Source organism: Acipenser ruthenus, chromosome 3 (genome assembly GCF_902713425.1).
Source record: "Acipenser ruthenus chromosome 3, fAciRut3.2 maternal haplotype, whole genome shotgun sequence".
Taxonomy (NCBI): domain Eukaryota; kingdom Metazoa; phylum Chordata; class Actinopteri; order Acipenseriformes; family Acipenseridae; genus Acipenser; species Acipenser ruthenus.
Window position 1 is genome coordinate 15,956,235 of NC_081191.1, and position 26,948 is coordinate 15,983,182.

Genomic DNA, 26,948 nt, shown 5'->3' on the forward strand with positions numbered 1-26,948 from the left:
ACAAACATGTAGCACTGGACTAGGAATACATTTATTTTTGTGGTTGCTGTCTTTTGTAATAATAATAGTGTTTTGTAACTTTGTTGCAAAAACATAAGAACTACTAGATTGGGCAAAACTTTGCAGTACTATATTTGAATAAATGTGTGATTTTAATGCTAGGTTTGCATGAACAGGTCAGTGTTTACCACTCCAGGACCTGGCAGTTTGAGGTTCATACATAAATTACAGAGATTCATTTTCAACATTGCATGCAGTGAATTGTATTATAGGGTTGCAAACAACAGGGTATAAATAATACAGTAATTACTGAAGAGCTTCAGATTTTCAGGAGTGATTAAAGTGAAAGCTCAGAAGCTTGGCTAAGTCAAAGTGCCAGTATGTTGATTGGCGGACTGTAGGTTGGTATATCCATAGTGTTTTAGGTCAGATATGTGGTTAGGATGTTATGCAGCTAAAAATGAAACCATCAAGTTCTGTATGTGAAATGCCATTTTAGCCACACCCTACACAATGTGGATTTTTCAATTCTCATTTTTTTTTTTCTTGGTAAGCACTAGATGGCTGTTTTTGAAAGCATTGTATTCCAACTGGGACTTCATGTTCAGCTGCCAGGCTTTTGTAATATACTGCATAGTACTGGTGTGCCTTGATCATAACCTTATCCCCTGAAACCTTCAGCTCCCTTCTCTGTGGTTGATTTTAGGTCAAATATTAAATATGTGATCCCCCATTCACAATGAGGCACCCCCCCCCCTGCCAATTGTGACCAGTGGGGGAAAAAAAATAAAAAATCATATTTAAAAAGATTTGGATAAGATAAAATATTCTGATTGTCCCGTATGTGACGCATTACAAATGCATGTAAATCTGTTTGAAGTCACTCTAAAAAAAAAAAAAAACAACAACAACCTTTGCCAAGAAATGAATCATCTGTACTTTTTTGTGAAACAGAACACATCAACACAGACTGACCTTTTTCAAGCGATTCAAATGTAACAACAGAATGAGATGTTAGGTGGCGACATCACTTATCAGGGGTACAGGGACTCCATTCGTAAAAAAAAAAAAAAAAAAAAAAAGTGACATTTACAGTGTAAAACACAACACGAGAAAAAGCATGAGGGTAATTTTCTGAAAATGCTCCTATTTTAAAACTAATACATTGTTAGTCAAACCAACAGCCAGCTATACAGCTATACCTTTTGCCTTTCAGCAGTTTATCATTAGAGACTGCTGCGTATTTTACAATCCAAGTAAATTTTCCAAGTAAAAAACCTCCATATGCTACTGGGGATAAATGAAACTATTTGGTTTAAATCACTAAGATTAATTTGATAAGATATTTTAATTTGAACTGAAATGAAACTCCTTGTTGGGGTGGGGGTGTGGAGGTTGTATATTATACTCCAGGCTTTACATTATCTTTGGAAGGTAACATTGCCAGGTTTATACAATACTCTAATCTAAATATAAAGAGATAGAGATTGTATAAGCATTCCTGAAAGCTGCTTACACATCTGTATATCTTGGGAATGTGAGTGGGGGTACTTTATGAGGATTATATTTCACTACCTAAACTCCACTGCAAAATAATATTATGAGGTTGATCTCATCAATCATAGAGAGCAATGACACAACCCATTACTGCAGTAAAAAAGGTTGCAGAGGAAATATAGTTGTGCTTTCTTGAGTGTCTAGTTCTGGCACATAGCTGTTCTGTCTAAATGTTCTGTCTAAATTTAAAGTTTAGTTGTGAAGTGTAGTGCTGTTTGGAAATAGGAAGGCCTCTGCATAAATCTATTCAATGTACCCAATGCCAGACATTACTCCTATAACGAGAGAGAATTATATCAGATTTTCAAGGACTCAGGTATTGTATGCATGAATGTGTTTTTATGTAAGCAGTGCAAATCATTTCAAACTATAAATAATTATGTTTTTTGATGTGGATCCTGATTTCTAATTTTACAGGTCAGAGAACGAACACACAATGTGGCTTGCCCCTACTGAATCACACAACAGTCTCAATTTTCAAAGTTACACCATAAAGGTTGCGGGTCAAAGTTTATTGTTCTGTGTTTTCTTTTTTGCTAGTTTTATAATACAATGGAGTCACTAACATTTGAACCAGCCTAGGTGTCTTCATTTGAGCTATGCAGTGATTTGTGTGGTCCACCAGGGATAAGCCAAATTTTTAATATGGTGCAAAATTATTTGGCACCTCAGTTATCCCCATTGTACTAATTTTGCATGATTGATATTGGCGATCTTTAGTGTGCAAATAGATTTACATACACTTCTATATAAAGGCTGTATGTAGAGTTATCTGCTGAGTCATCTGTTCTTTTCTCTAACCTGACACTAGTATGAATGTATATTATATTAATAGTATTAATTATATTTGACCAGTAGTAATGCAAATATTTTGAAAGTAATAACTAAATGTATTATTCACTTAACAACATACATGGAAAAAGAATGGACATTAGAAGAGTGCTCACCCTTTCAATCTGTTTGTTCTAAACTCAGATGGCCAAGAACAAGGTGCACTTTGACCTACAGCCATCAATTGTATGGGCTACTAAACTGAAAAATAAAACAGGACTCAAAGTCAGAAAAAAAATCTGTTTATGGTTTGACTGCATATATGTGATCATCTGTAATCTGAGGGAGAAGTAAGTTAATGTTCCTACAAACTTGGTGTTTTAGGCCTTATTACACCAAAAAAAACAAAAACTCATTCCTTTCACTTAGCACCCTTATTTTAATTCTACAGAAAATGTTATTAATTGTTTAGAACAATTTTTTTTTCATTCATATTTAGCTGTATAATTTCAAATTAAAATATTTTACACCATTGTTCTTAGCTTAACTGAAAACTACAGGTATAATATCAGCGTGAATTAAAAGATTGGAGGGTGTGCAAACTTACAGAAGACCAGACTGACATATCTATACTAAAGAGAAATATAAAAATAAACTGCACTTTATGCTTTCATTTCAATGAACACACGAGGCACAGTCAATCAGAATCGTGGATTAAAACGAAATAAACTTTAAAGGGCGTAATCTAGAATCAGTATTTGCCTGTTGTCAAGTTTTTGAAATAATTTCTGACTGGTATTTACGAGTTAACGGAAACGTTGCACCTAACTCAGCCTTTCAAAAAAGCCAAATAAATGTTCTACAGTAGTTCGATTCTTATAATACATGTAGCCCACAAAAATACAAAGACTGAAGTTTGAAATGAATTGTTACATTTTTTTAATTCTCTTTCTATTGTTATTCTCAACACTTTTTCAATGGTTAAAAAACAACACTGCTAGTTCTACAATTTATATCGCCATTGATAAATCACTTGAGCTAGCCCTGTCATGATATGATTTATATGTCACCAGAAACCCTCTATAGAATTCCAGCACAGTTGGGTGTACCTTATTCCTTAGGATATTTTTATTTTAATGTGTGATTCCTCTTGACAAACAGTGTAGTGGACAAATCCACTCCGTCAGTGGTTAACAAGGGAGAATACAGCACATGTAACAAAACAGAAAACCCTTAATTTTGGAAGAAAATGGAAACCAGAATTGAATATAACTGCTCTGCATTATATGACTGGTATGTAAACTTGCTCTTCAGACGTTATATGCAGAAGTGGACATTTCAGTGTCATACATAGTTTATGTACTTTTTTTTTTACCAGTAACCTGAGTGCTATAAGTCAATTTTACGCTATTTAAACAGTTGTAGAAACACGTGGGGACATGTAACGCTGTATTTCTCGGAACCCCGCTACTTACTCTTTAAGTACAACAGTGTTTATTTTCATAACAGAGGGTTTTACATTACTGCTTGTATCTTCCATCATAATAGCATTGGTACATCTTTTCCTCATTTTAGTTTGTAACAGGTAGCCACCCTATGTGATTATGAGAGGATGAGCCTCTGCTGTAAATACTGTAGTTGACATCATTAAAAATAAAATGGTTGGCTGACCAAGACAAATAAAGTGATGATGCAAGTAACCTGTAACAAGTTAGCTATTCACTCACATCACGTTCCAAGTGCAAACAGCTTGTACAGCTTGTATTGCCAGACATGTCATCCAAAAAATACAAACAGCAGTTGTCCTCCATGACCCATAGTAAAGGTCTGCTTCCAACCAATGTAAGTATAAATAGATATTTGATTTACGTCTGAATTGGAACTGTAGGAGAACAGCTGATCCCAGTCAGAAGAAGAATCATTTCTTCCAGCAGTATTTTTGCACACATGCTAAAAAAAGGTTGTACTGCCCTTTTGCACCCATTTTAATATATATATATATATATATATATATATATATATATATATATATATATATATATATATATATATTGTGAGATGGCAGGGAGGGGGTTAAAACCTCTCTACAGGAAAAACATGTGCGGCAGGCACACTTTTGTTTTGTTTAATTGTTTAATTGTTTTTGTTTAATTGTTTTATTGTTTAATCAGTACCTGCACCTGGCTATTATTGAAAATTAGAGCCAGGTGCAGGGTTTAAAAGGAGAGCAGTCAGTCTGCTCTGGGCGGCTGCTGAAGAGGGCAGAAGCCCGACTGTGCGGGTGTGTGGGTACAGCCGTAATTTAAAAAGAAAAAGGTAGAGTGAAGCCTTTTTTGTTTTATGTGTGCTGTTTCTTTTGTTTTGTACAGGTAAACAGCTTAGCTGTCCTGTTTAGTTTAGGTTCCTGTTTTGTTTTAGTTAGTGCTCAAAGAGAGCTAGGTGTTTGTTTTGTTTATTTTGTTTTTGTGTTTCATTAAAAACTTCGCTTTAAAAAATCAATTTCCGTGTGTTGGGTCAGTGTTTTTAAAGGGGCAACGAACCGCGGTGAGGGCGATTCTTTCACAATATATATATCCAGAGAGAGACAATCCAGGGGGGGAAGGAGGAGGGCCCAGTATGATATAGTCTCTGACACAGTGGAGCTAAGTGTCGTTCTGTGTTGTGTGAGTGATGAGGAGGTCAGGCAGACAGAATGTTCAGCTCAGAATCTCTTTTCAGAGATATATGGCTTTCATTTTGAAAAAGGGATTCCCTAACAACTTTTCTAAAAGAATATCTAAAATATACTTACAAACAAAAAATATTTTTTTAGTTGATATTGGGTATCTTGGCTTTTCTTAAGGCTAGTTCTTTAGTTTGTGCGTGTGCTCAACCTTGCAAATAACTGACCTCTAATTTTTCTATTGGCCCTGGTAATATGTGTGTAGCTACAGTACTTTACTTACTTGATGTTATGACAATATAGTGTTCTGGGGTAATCAAGGCTACAGAATCGCCTGCCCAATTAGATTAATCTTATGTACTGTACTAAGTGTAAGTATGCTGCAAAAATGTATTTTACATTCTGCCCTGTGAGATGTCATTTTTATGTTACTGACACATGACTTTGAAGAGATGTTATGTAAATGTTCAAATATCAAAATAGTTTTTTAATATCTCCTCAGACCTCTCTAAGATCTGTTCAGGAATGAAGTCTTGAGTTCTTTTGTAAGGGTATTTTTTCCATTTTAGCCATTCTTCACAAAAGCCTTAATGTCTGCCTTATAAATAACTAACCACAATATATTGATTCACTTGTAGAATGAACCCAGCTGGTTTTAGAAGATATCTTGGGTTTAATACAGATCGGTTGAATGCTCCTGCCAAATGCATCTCCTAGAGGAGCTAATTAAGGTCGAAGCTCCTCAGTTGCTTTGCTGTTTCGTTTGACCATAGCTGTCTTTTCGCTGCGTCTTTCTAATAAGCTGTGTGGCATTCAGGCATTCTGGAGACGTGCGCAATTCGTCTCCTTATTTCATTAATCGGAGTGAAGCTTTGAAAATGTGGATTAGTCACACGTTCACAATGTCTTGTCATTACTGCAGTGCATATTTTGAATAATGCAGTTCCAGAATTTTTGGACCACTACAGCAAGGACTATACCGAAGCAGCAATTTTTTTTGTAACTCCTTGTCACAAAGACGGCCAGAGTGGGTGGCGTCAAACCAGATGCAGGAAGTAACAAACAGACAGAGATTTGGGTTTTGGTTAAGCTGAGCGCGTGATTGCGCTCAGCATTTAATACAGAAAATAAAAAGGTTGTAACAAAAACACGGGACACGGCACTTGAGCCAAAATAAACAGACAAACAATACGGACTGCACAGACAAACACGATGAGCTTCTTTTACTACTTATTTTGCTTTACAATACCCTCCGTCTCCTAACCCGTTCTCCACTCACCGAACACCAACCACCAGTGAGTGAAAACATGCAGCTTTTATGCAGTTGTACCGAGATTCGATTGCTAGTCAATCATTCAATTGGAATCTCGGTACAACTGCACGTGAATTAATTAAAGTGCAATTCCCCGTGCTCACATACTATTACTTTTTACTTGCACGTGATGTGATGTGCCATCCCCGTGCCTAACTACAAATATACAATTTACACACACGTGAAACACAGACCGCTTATATCCCGTGTACCAATGCCTATACACCAACATTTACACACGCAACATACAACACAGAACACACAAATGCACACAGGGGCGGGGCACTTTGCCACATTCCTTCACATACATCTTACAACAACAACTTAAGCTGTATATGCTCCTTTTCCATGGAGTCACATGATCCATGATTTATACACTTACTGCAGATCTTTTTCAGAAAAGTAATTAACTGAAAATTAATGCAGTTCTGTTTTATATCAGATTTTCCTCTCCTTCCCCACCTCTGACTCCACCATCTCCTCCCGTATCTCTACCTGTCTGTCTGCTATTTCCTCCTGGATGCACTCGCATCACCTCAAACTCAACCTCTCTAAATCTGACCTCCTTTTCTTTCCCTCCTCCTCCCCCTCCTCATCTCTCTATCTCTGTTCCTCTGGAATCTACCACACTCTCTCCCTCTTCCTCCGCTAAGAACCTTGGAGTCACTCTGGACCCCTGCCTCTCTTATTCCCAGCACATCTCCACTCTGGCACGCACTTGCCGATTCTTCCTGAGCAACATCCGAAGAATCCGACCCTTCCTCACCAACTATGCTACCCAGCTCCTGGTCCAGGCCCTGGTACTCTCCCGCCTAGACTACTGCAACTCCCTCCTGGCTGGTCTCCCTGCGTCCGCCACCCGTCCGCTCCAGCTCATCCAGAACTCTGCTGCCCGCCTGGTGTTCTCTCTGCCTCGCTTCGCCCACGCTACTCCACTACTCTGCTCGCTCCACTGGCTCCCGATCACCGCTCGCATCCAGTTCAAGACTCTTGTACTAGCCTACAGATGCCTTGACCAGACTGCATCCAGCTACCTCCAGACCCTCATCTCTCCCTACACCCCCACTCGTCCTCTCCGCTCCGCCTGCACTAGAAGACTGGCTCTACCTCCGCTACGCTCCCCTGCCTCCAGAGCCCGCTCCTTCTCCACCCTTGCTCCGCAGTGGTGGAATGACCTTCCTACAGATGTCAGGACTGCCCAGTCCCTGACCACATTCCGGCGCCTCCTTAAGACTCACCTCTTCAAACAGCACCTGTAGAACTCCTCTGTTTGTATCCTGGGACACTATCACCCTTCATTTAAATGTGCTTTATTTTGCTCTTATCTGTCCCCTATTTTACTGCATTTAATCCTGTACTTCAGAATACTGTAATCTGCCAAGTGTTTAACCTGTAGTATTTTGTACTTAATCATATCTTGATGTAACTATCACTATTTAATCATATCCTGATGTAACTATCACTATTATCTGCTGTATTATTGAATTGTGGTTTGTCACACTTGTTATTGTATTACTTGTATTGTATTGTAACACTTGAAATGTATTTGCTTACGATTGTAAGTCGCCCTGGATAAGGGCGTCTGCTAAGAAATAAATAATAATAATAATATAAAAATATTCTGGAAAAGCAGTTTTGAAGTCATTTGTAAGAGTTCCAGAACCTTTTATTCAGTCTGTACAGATTCTACTGTAGGTCTGCAGATCTGGAATAAAAAGAATGGCACTGTAGTACAGTATATGGTAGGGACCACCTCTCATGCAGCAGCATATATGCTTAAATTAGTGTTGTTTCATTTTTTTGTTTGTTTGAAGATGTTTGTGCTGGGTACATTTTAAACATGTACTTGTTTCCTCCAGGGAAATTGAAAGGAAATGCAGGGTGACTTTGTGTAGAAACTCCACAGCATTTACTGGTTGAAAGCTACTGTGGAATCTTTCTTCACATTGTAATTTTGTCCTAGCCACTATAATTTAATATATTTGTGTGCCTGACAGGTGCCATCCAAAGTGAGACTATGGGTGCTGCATAGTCAATTAAAATAAATTTTACATTGTTTTGGCGACCTAGGGGTCTAGTTTATAAAAATAGATCTTCATGAAACTTCATACTTGTAGGGAGTGAAATGAACTAGGCAATACAAGTAGTTTAAACTCTGTAGCTTTTGACATATGTGATAACTTAATGTGGACCCTATGCTGTACAATGACACAATCCAAATTCATGACTCAAGCCAAGTTTATTGCAGTAAGAACTTGTAGCAAAATTAATTAAAATCTTGGCCCCTTTTGTAGATACCACATCTTTTATATGGCTGGTACGATTTTGTTTAACATGGCTGTTTTTGTACATACTGTATGATGTGTTTTTGTACATGTGAAATGTTTTTACTGAACTACTGCACAACGCAAGCGATGCAAACTATGTATCTTCCTTCTGTTTTTATTCCTTCGCTGTCCTGTGTGCATTGCACTTAGGCAAAAAAAAAAAAGTCCTTAGACAAATAACATTTACAAAAAAATACTCCAAAGCGGTCAACGTTCTTGTTTACAGTTCAAATGACAACAATGTTTTAATCAGCCTATCAGTGTGTCTGTACTGGCTTTTCTGTGACCTGTACTGTACAGTAGGGGGTGGGACAAAGTCAGTGCTGCATTGTTTTGATTTAGGATGCTAAAATCCATTTTTCAACATTGGAGGTAAAATACAAGAAATGGACGACAAAGCAAAAAAAGCAAATTATATGCAGTTATATGTCAAGATATTTCCCAAAGAAACCCCATGTGCAGATGGAGGTAATTGTTTTGCACATCTTGTATTGGTGTCTTTGGAGAAAATATGATTGATCGCTATTTAGCTTCAGAATCACACATTAAATGAAAGGCTACTACAGAGGCTGCTGAACAGATCGTAAAATAAACAGCTTTCAGAAAACAAACTGGAAAGTCAGCGCAGATAAAAAGTATTCATGTGAGTTGTAGCCAAGTTAAATTAGTACTACAGGTACGATCTAGCACAGCCACCTCGCTTCAAACAACCTGCTGCTTATTTTTTTAAACGCAGTTAGAATTTTAGACCTGAATAGCCATGTTTTCTTTGTTTTGACTCTACTAATAAAAAAAATTATTGGATGGGACAAATAACATGACAGCGAACGTGCTGCATATATTGGCTTTATTAAAATATGCCAGATGCCCATGGGTAACTGAATTTTGGGACTGTTTTAATCGATTTCCAGATCTCTATGTAAGTTGGCAAAGCTTTGCCTTACACTTACAACCAATTCAGTTGATGCTGAACGTGCAGTCTCAATGTATGGGCAAGTCCACACCCGGCAATGTCGTCAGCAACTGCTAGGGGATGTTGCATGCTTGCCTTTAACAAATGACAGCACTTTTTAGTAAGGAAACAAATATCACTATTTTTAGGCTTTTATAGTGCTCTGAAATATTGTCTACTGAGGTTTATTTAATGTTTAAACAGGTCAGCGAAATGTCGGCGAAATCTAAATTTTATTCCATAACCTGCCCGCGAAAAATACGTAAATTTACCACTACAGTTAGCATATACAGTACTGTAGGGTACATACAGTATGTAAAAAGTCAGAGAAAGGGGGCTCCCGAGTGGCGCATCCAGTAAAGGCGCTCCACGTGGAGTGCAGGATGCGCCCTATAGCCTGGAAATTGTGAGTTCGAATCCAGGCTATGTCATTGTCGACTGTGACCGGGGGTTCCTAGGGGGCGGCGCACAATTGGCCGCGCGCCGCCTGGGTAGGGAGGGATTAGGTCGGCAGGGGAATCCACGGTTCACCGCGCACCAGCGACCCCTGTGGATGATAGGGTGCCTGCGGGTCTGCAGTGGAGCCATTCAGATCTGTGTTGTCCTCCGACACTATAGGTCCGGTGGCTTCGCTGTGGATCCGTAGTGCCAAAAATGACGAATTGGCAGGAACACGTTTCGGAGGCGTCTTTCAGCCTCCGTTTCCCGAGTCGCCGGGGGGTTGCAGGGGGGTGAACTGGGATAAAAACAATAATTGGGCATTCCAAATTGGGGAGAAAACCGGGGTAAAAACCATTGGCAACAACTACATTTAAAAAAAAAATAAAGAGGGTCCTGTTTTTGATGATTAATGATTTATTTAACAGCAGTATTTAGATCCCCTCCTATAGATCATATTTTAAGCATTCTGGAAAATAACCATATGCATTCAGATCATTTTTCTATTCAAATTTGAAGTGCATGAAACAATGTCCATCATTAAGTTCCATTATTAATCAAATGTACCCTTTTGCAAGTGTATGTGTAGTTGTAGCAGATATCCACCAGTTTGTGTATAGACAACCGTGAGCTTCCTGGTTATGATTGCCATTGTAGGTGCAGCTGAGATCTGGGGTATACGGAGGCCACTATCTGTATGACACACTTATACTTTTACATTTTCCTTTTCCATGTTTGCCATGGTGGAGATGCATCTCATTTGGGTACTGTAAATGTAACAGGATAAATAATAGCTTTTCAGGTTCATTGACAAATGTAATGACAAGAAAATATTTTAAAAACATCAATGATGTAATTGAGTGGATACTCAATAGTAATAATACTTATCAAAATACTGTTGGCCAGCATAACAGAATGTTATTATCCTGCCATTGTGGAGTTTTAAAGTTTGGAGTACTGAAGTGGCAGGTGAGGTGGAGAGGAAAATAACAAAAGCATTCTTGAGTAGAAAACATGTCCACTTTCAATTTATTTTACACATTTGTAATAGCAGTGTTGTTAGGGAGCTACAGTATATTATGTATATTGAAACCATGAGTCAGTATATTAAATAAGACGATGCATACTGTAATACATTTTACTGGTATACTGATACTCTAATATCAACAGTCAGGGAAGAAAGGGAAATAAGAACAACAGGTCACACAAAGGGTTTAATACATTTTCCTGAGAGAAGTATGTTGGGTAGACATTGAATATTGAACCCTGTTGCTATGGTACTGTACTGTACATTACTGAATTGCCTAGGAATTCCATCAATGAGGTGCATGAAAGGGAAAAGTGTCTGTTCCATCATTTTCACCTCGCTCAGCTATGTCTGAGGCATTTCCTGAGTTTCCCGAGCGAGCCATTGTTTTTCTTCTTCTAAGCCACTGGATATTGCAGTGTAAACATACAGTATGAATAACATTTTGTTGACATATTAATCAAGTAGGATACCCCTGCACACTTGGAAAGTCAGGGCCAGTTTTCATTTTGTTTTGGTCTGGGCTTCAGACAATAGAGAATTTAGTTTCTCGCTTTGAAAGGATTTTTTTTTTGTAAATGTTCAGATCACAAAATACATAAGCAGGAGAATATGATGCTTAAACATATGCAGTCAATTGCCAAAACATTCTATGATTCTTGGTAGAGCTACATTATACAGTACATTGCCTAGAGTAGAATTTGTAAGGCTGACTGCTAGCAAAACCAGTTAATAGTCACTACAATTGTCACAATACTTGTTGGAGAGTATCACAAGATAAGTATATGACACCATTTGTCAAGATTGGTAAAAATTGTGCAACCCAACAACAATAAACGGGGGGGCAAAATCAGCTATATACAGACATGCTCGAATTTGTTGGTACCCCTCCGCAAAAAACGAAGAATGCACAATTTTCTCTGAAACAACTTGAAACTGACAAAATTAATTGGCATCCACCATTGTTTATTCCATATTTAATAGAAATCAGACTTTGCTTTTGATTTTTGATTCAACATAATATTGTAAATAATAAAACAAATGAAAATGGCATGGACAAAAATGATGGGACCGCTAACATAATATTTTGTTGCACAGCCTTTAGAGGCAATCACTGCAATCAAACGTTTTCTATAGCTCTCAATGAGACTTCTGCACCTGTTAACAGGTAGTTTGGCCCACTCTTCCTGAGCAAACTGCTCCAGCTGTCTCAGGTTTGATGGGTGCCTTCTCCAGACTGCAAGTTTCAGCTCTTTCCATAGATGTTCGATAGGATTCAGATCAGGACTCATAGAAGGCCACTTCAGAATAGTCCAATGTTTTGTTCTTATCCATTCTTGGGTGCTTTTAGCTGTGTGTTTTGGGTCATTATCCTGTTGGAGGACCCATGACCTGCGACTGAGATAGAGCTTTCTGACACTGGGCAGTATGTTTCGCTCCAGAATGCCTCGATAGTCTTGAGATTTCATTGTGCCCTGCACAGATTCAAGGCACCCTGTGCCAGGCGCAGCAAAGCAGCCCCAAAACATAACCGAGCCTCTTCCATGTATCACTGTAGGTATGGTGTTCTTTTCTTTGAAAGCTTCATTTTTTCGTCTGTGAACATAGAGCTGATGTGACTTGCCAAAAAGCTCCATTTTTGACTTATCTGTCCAAAGGACATTCTCCCAGAAGGATTGTGGCTTGTCAATATGCATTTTAGCAAATTCCAGTCTGGCTTTTTTATGTTTCAAAAGTGGAGTCCTCCTGGGTCTTCTTCCATGGAGCCCACTTTCGCTCAAAAAGCGATGGATGGTGTGATCAGAAACTGACGTACCTTCACCTTGGAGTTCAGCTTGTATCTCTTTGGCAGTTATCCTTGGTTCTTTTTCTACCATTCGCACTATCCTTCTGTTCAATCTGGGGTCGATTTTCCTCTTGTGGCCGCGCCCAGGGATGCTGGCTACAGTTCCATGGACCTTAAACTTCTTAATAATATTTGCAACTGTTGTCACAGGAACATCAAGCTGCTTGGAAATGGTCTTGTAGCCTTTGCCTTTACCATGCTTGTCTATTATTTTCTTTCTGCTCACCTCAGACAACTCTCTCCTTTGCTTTCTCTGGTCCATGTTCAGTGTGGTGCACACAATGATACCAAACAGCACAGTGACTACTTTTCTCCATTTAAATAGGCTGAATGACTGATTACAAGATTGGAGACATGTGTGATACTAATTAAAGAAACTAATTAGTTTGAAATATCACTATAATCCAATTATTTATTATCTTTTCTAAGGGGTACCAACAAATGTGTCCAGGCCATTTTAGAATATCTTTGTAGAATAAGCAATAATTCATCTCTTTTCACAGCTTCTTTGCTTTGTTCTATGACATACCAAAGGAATGCAAATATACATGATAAAATAGCTTTTAATTTCATCACTTTTCAGGAGGAATGAAGCATTATTTCAATGAGCTGTAAGGGTACCAACAAATTTGAGCACGTCTGTATATATATTTTTATATATATATATATATATATATATATATATATATATATATATATATATATATATATATATATATATTTGTTTGTTTCTTTCGAAAAAGGAGTCGGATCTGAGAAATACGCATAGTCCCTTCACCACAGATATAACACGGGCATAAACAAACAAGATAGCTGCTTCCGCATCCAGCACTCAAAGAATATCATGGCCATTTGCCAAGCTTTTTGAGATGTTATAAAATAATGACTTGGATAGCATTATTGAGGAGTTTGGTGATAAAACGAGTGATCAGAAGATTAATTATTATTATTATTATTATTATTATTATTATTATTATTATTATTATTATTATTATTATTAGTATTAATAATGATATTTATTTCTTAGCAGACGCCCTTACTCAGGGCGACTTACAGTCGTAAACAAAAAATACAGTATGCACTACTATGAAGAGATATGTGAAAAATACAGCGAACAAGGAGTGGGGCAGGGCTGGAGATTATTATTTATTTCTTAGCAGATGCCCTTATCCAGGGCGACTTACAATTGTTACAAGATATCACATTATACATTATTTCACATTATACAGATATCACATTATACAGATATCACATTATTTTTACATACAATTACCCATTTATACAGCTGGGTTTTTACTGGAGCAATCTAGGTAAAGTACCTTGCTCAAGGGTACAACAGCAGTGTCCCCCACTGGGGATTGAACCCACAACCCTCTGGTCAAGAGTCCAGAGCCCTAACCACTACTCCACACTGCTGCCCTATAATGCAGTACTGAGTATCCTGTTGATATGCAATACCTGTTTTTACTATGAATAAAATTACTTTTAAACAGTTCATGTAAAATAAACAGCACGTGTGAAACTAAATTGGATTGACACGCCTGAAAGGCGCTGAATAAATGGACCGCAAAGGGTTAATATTACCATAATATCCAGACTACAGCACTCGGCTTTCTGGGCCCTATTGAGAAGACCAGTGTTACCAGATTTCCAGGGTGAAAAACTGGAACATTTTTTTCTTTCAATTTATTAGCACCATAACATCTCTGAAGCAGTTAAAATAACTATATAGAACAACACAATCAAAATCAAAAAGTTTAACATTTGGTGTATTTATTACAGATCATGACAACTCATTGTTTTCTTTGTATTGTCACCTGACCAAAACATGTTAAACATACCAAAAAACAAGTTTGAAAAGTTAAATCAGCTTTTGCCATTTAAACAAAAAAAAAAATGGTCCAGGAAGAAACAGAATATGAATTAATAAACACATAATCAAAATTAGTAAGCAAATAATCCATTAAATTGTTAATACATTAGTCTGCTGTTAACTTGCTGAGCACACTGCTACAGGTTTGTACAAAAACGAATGTAGCAAAACCGGGACAAAAAAATGAAAGCTGAAAACTGAAGTCTGGTAACCCTAGACAGGAATTTACCCTGGTAATTAAAAAAATATTAAAAGTCTGATTTTAGATTTATAAGTTTTATCGTCACGAAAAAGCCAACATTAGTAAATGGTAAAACATTTAAACAGCATCATTCTAAATTACTGCTCTTACAAAAGCAAAAATGATACTTTGAAATGTAAGAGTAGTTTTCTGTGGAATATAACAACATATTTGAAAACCACACTAAAAAGTGATTTATAGGTACAGTAGTCTCTGTGTATAGGAACACCTCCTAAGAAACACTTCGCCTAAGAGAACACTCTTGTGGTGAAACTGATTCTTCCCATTGTAAATGCTCTGCCTAAAGGAACAGGAACTTTGCTTAAAAGAACACCTTCTTTGCAGTGCTCACGATTCGTTCACAGCTGATACAGTACTGTTTTGTAACCTGATAGCTCATCATCATCAAACTTAAATTCAACTGGTTTATTAAGTCGTTTTGAATGTGACTTGTAATCGCGAGAGTGTCTTGAGGCACACTAATTGGCTTATTCAGTCTTTCCAGAACACCATTATGTCATTTTCTCATTTTGTATTCTGATTTCCATGAGTGCACCTCATTGCTACAAAACGGCATGGAAACAAACGCCAAAACGGACGTTTTAATTTCAAACAAACTGAACTGAAGTAAAATCTGCTGTTAATTGCATTGGTTTTGTTTTTTAGGAATCCAATTACTTGGCATTTTTGGAGTTAAAACATAAAGCAAATATGACAATAACTGAAAAATAAAGAAATGTGTTCACTTCTCTGGAATTTATATTAGTTATCTTCCCTGGCATTTGATCAATGTAGTTCTGTTTCCTGGCATTTTATGTATCTGTTACAGTGAAAGTGTGAAATATTGAGACAACGCAAACATACAGTCACTAGGGATTGTATAGAACCCCTGGAAGCTGTTGGTGAATGTGTTAAAATAGATTAAAACATTTCATATGTTCACTAGGGATTGTATAGAATTACTGGTAGCGCATGCATAGAAGCCTTTTTTTAGTTACGTTTATAAATTCTATGAACCCTTTACATGCATTTATAGTTTAAACTACATACTCATGTTTTGAACTTATACTTTTTTCTTTTTCTTTGCGTTTCTATTCTATGGACATTTTATGTGAATCTATTGTTTATTACATTATCATTTGTTTGAAGATTAAGTTGTTCCCCATATGTTTGTTTATTTTGTTTAATAAATTATTGAATACTACAAGTCAATTTTTCTTGTATTTTGCCTGTATTCTGACTGTACTAGCTTATAAGAAAAATTCTAAAAACAACATCATTGGTTTGAACTAAATTATGAGTGCTAATGGTGTAATAAATGTAGTACAGCTGCTCCTTTATTAATACAAATCTATTTTCATTTTAATTGTGTTATTTTGTACGATTTTATACATTTCTCATACTTTCACTGACAGTGTACAATCACTAGTGATTGTATGCTAGTGATTGTGTACAACAGAGTTCAATGTCATACATTCATTAAAGAGGCCAGTGATTGTATAGCATCACTAGGAGTTCTGTACAATCACTGGATTTCACACTTTCACTGTAACATATATACTTCACTCACTGGCATTTTATAAATACAGTAAATAGTTTCCTGGCGTTTAATGCATATAGTTCACTGGAATTGTATGCAATTAGTTCCCTGGCACATCGATTGTAAATAGTTCCCCTCCCACAATTTAAAGTTAATAAAAAAACATCCATTACATAAAAACAAGCGTACAAAAGCAATGTGTGTGTAAAATATACATGTCTTCTCATATTGTCCCCATTTGAAAATGTTGGCCACCAAATTTCACTTGACCACCATGTTTTGAAAGCTAGCCTACCACCCTACAAAGTGATTTGTCCCATCCTGCTTATACAACATATGTTTGTATATACAGATATATAATTAACTGCAACTTGGCAGGGGCATCCTCTTCAGGATTGCCCATCAATATTCTGGACCTTGAAGTTCAGAGCGTAGAATTATATATATATATAGAGAGAGAGAGAGAGAGAGAGAGAGAGAGAGAGAGAGAGAGAGAGAGAGAATTGGCCCCATAGTACCAGCTTTATGTGGATTTGTAGTACAGCAATATCTTGAATGCAGCTGAAGTCATCTTTATAAGCCATCAGTCTAAAATGATTTGTATTCTCATTTGAGAATTGCAAATTTCAACAATAGCCCTGAAGACAAGTTCCCTGTGGACTTTTATTCTACTGACCCTGTCACAAAGTTTGTTAAATAAATAACTACTGTGATGGATGCATTCCATGGCTTCCTCGTCATTGTGTGCATTTACACAAGATGTCTATTTTGAGGTCTTGCACATCACTGAAAAGCTTGTGATTGAAAGGATACCAATTTTTCAAACCACCTTACTGACAAAATGTGATTAAAACGTGTGTTTTTTTAATTCTTGCATTCTTTAAGGGTGAGCTCCGCATAGGCCATCTGAATTAACGTCACCACCATTCCCTAAAACAGTGGTGCACAACTCAGGCCATGGAGGGCCGGTGTCCCCCCTGGTTTTTGTTCTAACCACACCCTAAATTAGTTATTTGGACCAATTAAGCTTCTAATAAGGTCCAATAAAGTACTTTAGGGTGCAGTTGGAATAAAGACAACGGGACACCGGCCCTGTTCTGTGTCTCAAATACAGTGCCGTGAAAAAGTATTTGCCCCCTGTCTGATTTTCTGCATTTTTGCACATTTTTCACATTGTGTTTGGTCAGATTTTTTTGTGGGTTGTAGTAGTATATAGAGGGAGTCTGAGAAAAAAAACGACACCAAAGTTTGGTGCTTCTTTCATTTGTTTGGTGTGCAAGGTAATCAAACATGCAATCTTCAGTGTGAAAAAGTTATTGCCCCCCTAGTTAACTCAACCCAATTAAAGGGATAATTAGGGCCAGCTGTTTGAGTACTTTGGTTAACAACCAGGCATGATTTGGGCCAGCCCTGCCCAATAGAAATCTGACTAACTTTGGCCCTTAGTGAAGTGAACTGAGTGAAGTTGTCAGCACACAAGTTCTAGAGGCACATCATGCCACGAACAAAAGAAATTCCCGAAGACCTCCAGAAAAAAGTTGTTGATGCCTATCAGTCTGGAAAGGGTTACAAAGCCATTTCTAATGCTCTGGGGCTCCACCGAACCACAGTCAGACCCATATTGTCCAAATGGAGAAAGTTTGGGACAGTAGTGAATCTTCCCAGTAGTGTCCGTCCTGCCAAAATCTCTCCAAGAGCAAGGCATAAAATCATCCAGGAAGTCACAAAGAACCCTAGAACAACATCCAGGGATCTGCAGGCCTCTCTCGCCTCGGCTAAGGTCAGTGTTCATGACTCCACCATCAGAAAGACACTGGGCAAAAATGGGATTCATGGCAGTAGCAAGGCGGAAACCATTGCTCACTAAGAAGAACATGAATGCTCGTCTCAAGTTTGCCAAAAAGCACCTGGATGATCCTCAAGGGTTCTGGAACAATGTTTTATGTTAGAACTTTTTGGCTGACATGGGCCCCGTTATGTCTGGCAAAAACCAAACACTGCATTTCACAGTAAGAACCTCATACCAACGGTCAAGCGTGGTGGTGGTAGTGTCATGGTTTGAGGATGCTTTGGTGCATCAGGACCTGGACGCCTTGCCATCATTGAAAGAACCATGAATTCTGTTCTGTATCAGAGAATTCTACAGGAGAATGTCAGGCCATCCGTCCGTGAGCTGAAGCTGAAGCGCAGCTTGGTCATGCAGCAAGACAATGATCCGAAACACACAAGCAAGAATGGTTGAAAAACAAGAAATTTAAAGTTTTGGAATGGCCTAGTCAAAGTCCAGACCTAAACCTCATTGAGATGTTGTGGCAGGACCTGAAACCAGCAGTTTATGCTCGAAAACCCACAAATGTCACTGAGTTGAAGTAGTTCTGCATGGAGGAGTGGGCTAAAATTCCTCCACGGCGCTGTGAGAGACTAATCAATAACCACAGGAAGCGTTTGGTTGCAGTTATTGCTGCTAAAGGTGGCGTAACCAGTTATTGAGTCTAAGGGGGTGATTACTTTTTCACACTGGGGCATTGGATGTTGCATAACTTTCTTTAATAAATAAATGAAATATGTATCAATTTTTTGTCTTATTTGTTCACTCAGTTCCCTTTTATCTAATATTAGGTTTTGGTTGAAGATCTGATAACATTCAGTGTCAAAAACATGCAAAAATGCAGAAAATCAGACGGGGGCAAATACTTTTTCACGGCACTGTATAAGTTCACAGCAGGGTTAAATATCTCCTTTATCCAGAAAACCTATAAATCCTATTAATGTGATAACAAAGAACAATGTACCTTGAACATGTTTTTAATATTTCCCTAGATATGTGCAGACAGAATATATTAAATCTCAAGATGAAGCAGATCGGATCCTTTCCTTTGTACTTTTTCCTCTAGCTCCCTTGTCATTTTATAAAATCAATCATAGTCACAGAATGTAATTATGAGTGGTTTGATTATCCTTCATGAGACTGTGTCATTCATGATATCATTTTCCGGCCACACATCATAAGTCAGACTTACTATCCAGGAGTCATTTATTTTAATGGAACTTTTCTGATGAGAAGAATAGAATCAAATATTTAGTCAGATATTAAACGTCCATGAAACATGATCATGCCTTTTGATTGCTTAGACTGTTTTGCCATATTGGTTTTCCTAATGTTTCTTCCAGCTGCACAGTTCCTTTTCTTGTACTTATTTTATGCAGTTTAAGATTAATACGTTTTCAGTACTGTAGTGTTTTCAGTAACTATCAATCTACATAGTAAATGCTACAAAGCACATTGGCATTCATCACTGCTAGCAAAGGAGGTTTTGCACTTTATTTTAGTAGGCTCTTAGTAGGCTCTCAGGCTGCAATAACCTAATATCTATTGAGACATCAGTCGTTGTGTTGCCCGCATCAGTAAATCTTGCAATTAAAATGTAAAGCCCATTTCACTTTGTTTTCAGTATGAAAGCTGTTCACAATATGGGACTTTGAATACAAAAGACACGCATAGGGGAAGCCAACCAGTAAATTAGAAGAACTTTATCATTTTCATGTTTTAATCTGAAATATTTCCGAGGCAACTGTATCAGAGTTATGAGGTATAAACTTAGAAGTCAAGCTATCTAACCAAAGATAAATAATCCCCATCATGACTGCTAATTTAAATTGACTGCTTTTCATGGTTTTTTTCTATGCTGAAAGGGAGAGTGTAGAGTGAAGAGGGCAACTATTATATCAAATAACATACTTAAATCTCTTTGTTTGATTCCTACTCTTTCTAGCTGCTTAATTGTACAATTTTTCTTAACCCAAGGAGTTTATTTTAGATTTACATATAATTAAAAACAACCTTGTAATACTACCCTGTCTATGATAGTATGCTTTCTTGTTATCCAGCCTGTAGTAGTGTTTTCCCTTTGACTCTTTGCAGATTGCTCAGCAGGCTGTGAAAGTAAATATGTGATCAGTTCATTTTTTTTTATATCCCTCTGTGAAATCCCTTTCAAATATGCCCCAGGAAGTTGACCTCAGATGTATGACCTCAGATATATCGCTCCAGCAAAGAGCTTACTTGTGTTTGTGCCTGTCTATTGTAAGAGAACTTTCATCCTATATTGTGAATAATTGCTGCTTTGAAGCAATGTTTTTTTTTTCTTCTCACAATTATACCACCTCCTCACTGGATCATGCCGCCTTCTCTTTGGCTTTCATTTGAAATACTCTTAAAGGGTAAATAACAGGGTTCCGAAAAATATAGCGTTACACGTCCCCACGTGTTGTTACAGCTGTTTAAATAATGTACCTGTAATGTTTATTTTCATTGTTAACATCCTGACAACTTTTTACAAGTATACCTTTAAAGTCTGTTTCAAAGCTCTTTTCAAAATGGCTGCTCTAGTGCACTGATAGTGTAAGGATTATTACCCACATTGTCAAACAGGTAACACAGCAATAACGATCCATGATGTGGTATGGAAAAGAAAAGCCAGAACTTAAATTTTATTTTTTATCACTCTTCCTGCAGCGATTTAGAGGACAGATCTCAAACCCCAATGCACGGGACCGGCCATTTTGAAAAGAGCTTTGAAACAAGCTTTAAACATTCTGATTTTAGTTTTCCGAAAAACAGACTTTTTTCTAACAGATTGAATGCATGTGTAGTACATAGCCATATTTAATTCAACAAGAACAAAGCTGTTTGGTGGGGGTGAGGGGACAACAACAAAGTAAACAGAAAAAAAATCTCTTTCTCTGGGGAGCAGTGTGTCATGTGGGTAACTGTTTCATACCTGTACGTTTATGAATGAGGATTTTGAGAGGTTCTGTGAGTGAAATAAACATCCCAGTGTTTTTAACAAACAGTATCTTAAATCAAACCCGAATTTAGATTTCTTAATCTAATCTCAATTAGTAACTGCTGTAGACTGTTTTTTGCATCAGGGAATTTAAATTACAATGTATTTAGTTACTTAAAATTTTAAAGAACCTCTTGTTCCTGAGGCCTTGGTTTATAAGTATGGTAAATGTTAGATTTAACAGCTTTGTACTGTGCATCTGTGAGGAATTAGACCATAGCTTTTCAGATATTTTCATTTAAAACAAGCTTGGAGTTTCCATGAAGACATGCCAGAAATGCCTTTTTAATTTAATTCCATGGTAAATCTGCTATAGTTTCTTAGAAAGGAGCTGATCATTTACTGAAAAAGAAACATACTTATGCAATTGAAGTATACTGATGAAGAACCATACATGTGCATTACAATTTATTTTTAATATATATATATTTGGGTCTATTCAATATGTCCCAAAGTTCCTTTTATATATATATATATATATATATATATATATATTAGTACAGTATGTACCCTTCTATAGGTGTAGTAGATATTCTCCAGACTGCTTAAGATGACCTCTGCTAAAATTGCAGTACATTGTATTTACTGTAGTCTCAGTAAATGATTCGATTTGACAAACATATTTGGTAAGTCTTAATAGTCATGTATTTTGTGACTTTGAAATATGTATTTAATCATATTACTAAGGTTATTGTTAGTACTACTGTGTGCATTGTCATTGAGTAGGCCTAATGGATTAAACTCAATGAGGCAGTGCATAGAAATGCCTTCGGTGCTCTGCTAAAAAAAAAAAATGAACAGTAAGAGTTTTAAAGATTAATAACAAGTTATAAAGGCCTTTAAGTATGATTACATTTTTGTAGATGTTGCCTTTTCTTCGGTCAGGCTGTCAACAGAGGCTGCTCAGCTGATAAGGAAAAGCTCAGTAAGCAAATCCCTCAGGCTGATTCTCAGAATACAACAATGTAGATTTGTATGCTTTGCCCTCGAAAAGCAATTGCCTTAACGTTTGTGGTTATGGTATAATATGGTTAGTATTGTAATGGCAGAGCAAGAGGTGGTGCATTCACAATTGTGCATGTGCTGATAAGCAATGTAGTGTGTACAGTGGATTATAAATGAAAATATACATGTGTATATCTAGTCATACTTGTGTCTACATTGTAGTGTAAAAGCTAGTAATGAAGGACTGTCTAAGGTTGGTCTGATTATCACTCCAACCGATGCCACATTTCCAATCTGCGCCATGAAAGTCAATCTCAACTGTTTCAATATCAAACCGATGCTGATTCCATCTGCAGTCTACAATCAAATCTGCAAACAGACTTTGCAGAAAAGTCAAAGGTCACCTGTATGCATCGTGTTTTTTAAATTAATTCACCAACACCCCATATTTCCCTGACAGTATAGTATATTTACAGACCTTGTTCTTTCTGCAGTCTGTTATTTAACCCTTTGTAATGGATGCTCATTATGTAGCTTCCACCATCGGTCTGATTTTGATTCATCCAGCCCGCAATCCTAACTGTGGCTGAATGAGTCCCAACTGAAATCGATTTGATTACCATACGATTTCATGGAAATGAACAAGTCTGATTTCAAATCACATTCAAGTCAGTCCCAGTGGCAGATGGAAACATGGCATAACTTTCAAACCATCAAAGTATTACTCTATACCAGACTTGTACCAGAACATTCAGGCGCCATGACTCGCGGATATTAACAATAACAATAAGTAATATTACAGTTACTAGGAAACTGTGCACAATAAAAACCCACCCAACAAAACATTATCCAATCACAGGTTAGCCCTGTTGTCTTGCAGCCAATCATAGTAAGAATATGAAATTGGAAGCGAGTTTGGTTGTAGCATAAACACCCCCCCACATAAATCCAGCTGCAGACCAATTTTTTTTTTTTCTTTTGCATTAAGTTTTATAAGGAATAAATCATGTCAGCATGATAAACAAGTAAGTAATTATTTGGCTTTTAACAAGCATTTCTCTTTTCTACTTTAAACCGTGTTCTAAGTTTTATAAGCAATGTAGAAATACTGTAGCGAAATAGGTCAACGCAGGCAGGTGCAACACACAGGGCTAGGCAATCCACACACAGGCGGAAGACAGGCACAAACCTGGGACCTCTCGCACTGAAGCCGGCTCTTTTGTACAGCGGTATCGGCGCTCTGCTTTAGTGCGAGAGGTCCCGGTTTCACACCCGCCCCCTGCCCGTGTGTGGATTGCCTCGCCCTTTGTGATGCGCCTGTCTGCGTTAACTGAGATCGCTACAATACATTTGTAAAACTGCATTCTTGAAAAAATAAGTAATTTGATTTTGCTGATCTCCTTGAATCTATGGAATATAATTTATTTGTTTGCACTGAAAACAACAGAACATTGGTCACCTTAATAATTTTGAGTTTACTGAAAAAAAATGAATGAAAAAAGAATCATCATATAAGTTATTATCAACTTTTAGAGCTTCTTAATTCATGTCAGAATGTCGCTGTGTCATTAAATATTCTGTGCTTTGCATCTAATCTCCACTCGTTCCCAGCACACACCATCACTGTTTGCAAGCAACATCAATGAATTCACCTGGCAAATTCAGTGTAAAACTAGGCACTAAAGTCTCAAATTGAAAATCGCCTACCGTCAGACAGTCAGATATATCAGACTGATATGACAGAAGGACTGATTGATAGCAAAAAAGAACAAAAGAATAACTTAATACCACTTCATTTACCAAAATGAAAATAATTTATTATGAATGCAGGAAAAACACATTAACAATACACTGTGCAGCGTCAACCTAGAAATCTGTCTGTGTTAACTTCATGTTTTCATTCCATTATGAACCTACACAAAGAGGAAATAAAGAAATATAATGTGTTTTTGTGTAAAAGAGAGAAGATAAAAAAAATACATGATCTGAAATCAAATGAACTGAAGCGCAATCTCGTAAATGCACCATTGTATTATAGACTTAGTAAAAGTGCAAATGCAATGAAAGTGAAACATAACGTTTCTGTTTTGCAAAACAAATAATAAATGTACTATTTAAGAACACGGTATATACACAGTTCCGGCAATGTCTAAATCAGATTAGCAGATTTTACCCGAATTGAAGTCAAAATACATGCTATAGTCAGAGGTGAAAGTAATTTTAATTTCTTACCGGTGTAGTATTTTCAAATATGCGTTAAAAAGTGGTATTCGACACACTGCGCTTGCTTGCGCATGCCTAAACAACTTCTGCTAATAAAGCAGGGAAGCACCCATTAAAATCTGGTATGTTATGCTGTTTTCGTTATGCAATCTGATTTTACATGATTGAAGTTTTGGCACATATACCACATTCTGATGATGTACCACTTTCTAACACTACATCGGCTCTATAGTCCAGACCACAGCTTCAATCAAAGTGAAAAACAACATCCACAAACTTGGACTTAAAGCTTATCTATAAACTTCAGGTACATTCAAACAGTATTCCAATTCCAAAAGAAAATAAGATAGTTACAGACAAGTTGAACAAGGCATGCAAATTGAATAATCTAGCTAGAAAAAATAAATAGAAAATCTTTTTTTTTTTGTATTTTTATTTTGTATTATTTGTGCTTTTTTCCTGAGGGATATCAGACAACATCCATTAGGTAAGCTGTTCCCCCACTACTACCACTAGTTGAATCAAAATTGATTTGAGTTTGTTTCAGGGACAGACTCAGACTCGAAACTTGAAGTCAAGGACTCGTCACTCAGACTCAGGCTCGATTGATAGTTGACTCGGACTCGACATTCCGGACTCGGACTCAAGGTTTGAGGACTCGACTACAAGTCTGCTCTATACCAGGGGTACTCCGTAGGCAGACTCCGGTCGAAACCGGACTGCCAAGTCATATGCCAATCTTAAATTCAAATGAATATGGTAGTTCTTTTTTTCCCAGCCTGGCAATTTTATTTAACTACTGCTCTCCATCTGGGCAGAAAAAATCTTTCCACATTTTTATCTAATTACCAAAAGGAGCATAGTTTCCCCAGTGCCTCATGTCTTCTGCAGTGCTGCAGAGGGAAAGTAGCAGACTTCTACCCATTGTGGTCACAGGACAGTTTGCACTTTCCTGGCCCAACAAAATGTTCCATGCCTCATGCTTGAGCTAGCGTAATACCAGTAGTAGTTGGTCTGAATATTACTGAAGAATGTCAAAACAGTGGAATTCTATGACATATTTAAGGTACACAACAAGAACCTGTTTCCCTTCATTTACATTTCTTTGAGAAATATTTCCCCCATCAATGGGGTTAGGGAGAATTCTGTGTGGCAATACTTCACAACTTAATATTCTGTATTGAAAATTTAGAAATAGATTTGGCTAGTAAGAAACCTTTCACTTGGGCATCAATCACAAGTGAAATAGTTTGGCTGTTTCAGCTGTCTTCACTGAAACCAAATCAACAAACTGCAGCCATATGTAACACAATAAAAAAACAGATTTAAGGGAAACCGCGAACGGAATAGCATGGATGGTATTTAGGTCAGGATGTGGCACACTGACAAAGCTTTGTGTGAAGGTTTGGCCTCATGGTTTCCATTGCTTACTGTGCTGTGATTCCTTGACTAAATAAATACAGGTGAAAGTGCCTTGAATTTTATATCAGGCTCTTCAATGAAATACTGGTAATGATTTACTCAATATTAAAAAAAGATGCCAAATTCGAATGCAAGAATATTGCAGCAATTGCAGTGTTGCACTCTGTCACAGAGTCCCTTTTAGCCGAGCGGTAATCCAGATCAGGATTAAATAAACAAAAACATCCAAAGTCAAACTTTCTTTTTTAAATAACAAGGGTTCAGTTTGTTTATAATAGGAAATAATGTTCCAGTGCAGCAAACCACTTTGCAAATATATTTAAAGTGAAAAAATAAATACAAATAACAGAATAAAACAATAAAAGTAAAGAGAAACAAAAATAAATAATTTTCAAAATAAAATAAATGTGTATAGTATTCCCTATAGCCTGTAGACTGAGCTCTTGGGTAGAATTTAGGGATGGGGAGTCGATCCCAAAAAAGTCAATTCCGTTTCGTCCAAATTTGGGAATCTATTCTATTCTTGGCATCAATAGAGTTGACTCTAGCACCAGGATTGATTCCAATTCATGGAATATAATAATAATAATAATAATAATAATAATAATAATAATAATAATAATAATAATAATAATGCAAGAAGCATACAAGTTTATGAAACTATTTATTCTAGATCCAAGTATAAAGGCTCTCCCGTATGCACACCGTGTTTATATATATATATATATATATATATATATATATATATATATATATATATATATATATTGTAAATCGTCCGGCACTCACGGTCGTTCGTTGCCCCTTTAAATTACTGACCCAGACACAAGAAATTGATTTTTTTTAACGCGCTGACGCGCTATTTTAATAAACAAACAAAATAAAACACAAAATAAACACCTAGCTTCTTTTTGGAGCACTGACTAAACAAACAGGTCCCTGACTCACTCGCAGGATGGCTAAAC

At 37.0% G+C, this 26,948-nt stretch overlaps 1 protein-coding gene across 2 annotated transcripts in view; it reads left to right on the top strand.

Moving 5' to 3' along the window:
• LOC117394707 (carboxypeptidase Q-like) overlaps nucleotides 1-26,948 on the top strand; it is a 142,236-nt gene that overhangs the window by 48,603 nt on the left and 66,685 nt on the right. The window lies entirely within an intron of this gene.